Below are 2656 nucleotides of genomic sequence, written 5' to 3' on the forward strand. Positions count from 1 at the left end.
ATCACCTCGGTGGTGACAGCGTCGCAGCCATCGGCTCGGGGAAGCGGGTCGTTGTAGATCATGACGTTGGTGGGGAAGGTGTCGAACGAGGCTGTGTCGGAGTCGACAGGCATCGGATCGGTGGAGCCAACCGACTCCAAGTCCACAGCAGGCTCGCCAGAGACATGGAGCCGGCCGAGGAGGTTGACGAGGTGGTCGGTGCCCGCGTCGGAGGCGAGCTCGTCGGAGATGAGGGTCTTGTCGAGGAGATCAGTGAGGCTGCTCGCTGCGCAGGCGTTGGTGACGCCTTGCAGCGCGTCGTGGCAAGCGCCATCGGGCGTGCCGGGCTGGCTACGCTCACGGGGTAGGAAGAGGGTTCCCGTCCAGAACAGGTTTCCGGACGATGGTGCACCTGGCCCCACGGTGGGCGCCAAATGTCGGGTGGTAGGTGCGACATATGCCCACGGGTGGCTTATCATTGTGGGAGCCAGTAAGACGTCGCCGGTGCCTGGAAACGGGATGAGGCGAAGGCATGCACGCCGGTGAATCTTACCCAGCTTCGGGGCTCTCCGTGGAGATAACACCCCTACTGCTGCTCTACGGGGTCTCCGCATGATCACTAGATGGACAAGTAGCTACACAATGCTCCTTGAGCTGTTTGGTGGGAGGAGGAAGAAGGGCACGGCTAGCTTGCTTCTTCTCCTTGTGTGGTGTCTAAAACAAGCTGGGGGTCCCCCCTTTGCATGGGTGTCCCGGGGGGTTTATATAGGCCTACCCCCCGGGGGTACAATGGTAATCCGGCTGGGCGTGGGGCCCAGCCGTCTGTGTCTTCGCTCTCCGGCTTCCGCGCCGGCTGCTGGGGCCCGCCGGCTGGTGGGTCTCACCGGCTGCCGGCTCCCTGGTGGACAGACAAGCCCCACTGTCCAGGGCCTTGTCTGTGGCTGGTTACTGTTGCTCAATCTTGGTGACGAGGGCTTCGCCGAGGTAAGCATGGCTACAGTGCTGCCGTCCGGCGGGTGGCCACTGTAGCCTCACCGCGTCTTGTCTCCTTAATGGGGTGTCTCCTTCGAGGGGGTGGCAAGCCGGCTGGAGAGAGCCGGCTCCGTCTCGGGCAGACTGGGGAGGCCAGGCCGCCTTCAGGTGTCTCTCTGCCTGAAGGGGCCCACCGCCCGTGGGCCGTACTGGTAACCCGTCGTGGATGACATCAGGGTCAGTGTGGCAACAGTGCCGCTCCGGACGGGTCATGGCCACCCGTACGGCGCACTGTGCCAGGCGCGCTCCGGGATTCGGGGGTGGCAGGCTTCACTGTAGCCATGCCCCGTCTCATCGCCGCTAGGTGGATGCAAACTTTGAGGGTACGGTCTCGACCGCTTCATGGGAGCCGGCTTCTCGGAGTCGGCCTCCTCGCGGCCGGCTTCTCGAAGTCGGCCCTCCCATGGCTTTCTTCATGAGGGCTAAAGTCGGGCCGCCTTCCAATAGCCGGCCTGGGAGACAGCCGGCCAGGGGAAGGCGGCCCTATGCCTTGGATTCTTGAGAGCCGGATCGACTCGTAATTTTTTAAGAATGGCCAGGGGAAGCCGGCTAGGCTACCCATGGCTATTTACTCCGACACTCTCTTTCTCGTGTTCTTGAGGTGGTACGATCTTGATGTATCGCGAGCTTTGCTATTATAGTTGGATGTTATGATGTTTCTCCCGATCTACTATTGTGATGAATTGAGTTTTCCCTCTGAAGTTATCTTATCAGATTGAGTCTTTAAGGATTTGAGAACACTTGATGTATGTCTTGCGTGTGCTTATCTATGGTGACAATGCGATATCACGTGATCCACTTGAGGTATGTTTTGGTGATCAACTTGTGAGTTCCGTGACCTCGTGAGCTTATGCATAGGGGTTGGCACACGTTTTCATCTTGACTCTTCGGTAGAAACTTTGGGGCACCCTTTGAAGTTCTTTGTGTTGGTTGAATAGATGAATCTGAGATTGTGTGATGCATATCATATAATCATACCCGCGGATACTTGAGGTGACATTGGAGTATCTAGGTGACATTATGGTTTTGGTTGATTTGTGTCTTAAGGTGTTATTCTAGTATGAACTCTATGATAGATCGATCAGAAAGAATAACTTTGAGGTGGTTTCGTACCCTACCATAATCTCTTTGTTTGTTCTTCGCTATTATTGACTTTGGGGTGACTCTTTGTTACATGTTGAGCGATAGTTATATGATCCAATTATGTTATTATTGTTGAGAGGACTTGCACTATTGAAAGTATGAACCCTAGGCCTTGTTTTCTAGCATTGCAATACCGTTTGTGCTCACTTTTAGCACTTGCTACCTTGCTGTTTTTATATTTTCAGATTACAAAAACCATTATCTACTACCCATATTGCACTTGTATCACCATCTCTTCGCCGAACTAGTGCACCTATACAACTTACTATTGTATTGGGTGTGTTGGGGACACAAGAGACTCTTTGTTATTTGGTTGCAAGGTTGCTTGAGAGAGACCATCTTCATCCTACGCCTCCCACAGATTGATAAACCTTGGGTCATCCACTTGAGGGAAATTTGCTACTGTCCTACAAACCTCTGCACTTGGAGGCCCAACAACGTCTACAAGAAGAAGGTTGTGTAGTAGACATCACGCCGGTCTCGGGGCGTCACAACACTCCAC

The sequence above is a fragment of the Triticum dicoccoides genome, chromosome 3A (assembly GCF_002162155.2).
Source record: "Triticum dicoccoides isolate Atlit2015 ecotype Zavitan chromosome 3A, WEW_v2.0, whole genome shotgun sequence".
In the NCBI taxonomy this organism is placed as follows: Eukaryota; Viridiplantae; Streptophyta; class Magnoliopsida; order Poales; family Poaceae; genus Triticum; species Triticum dicoccoides.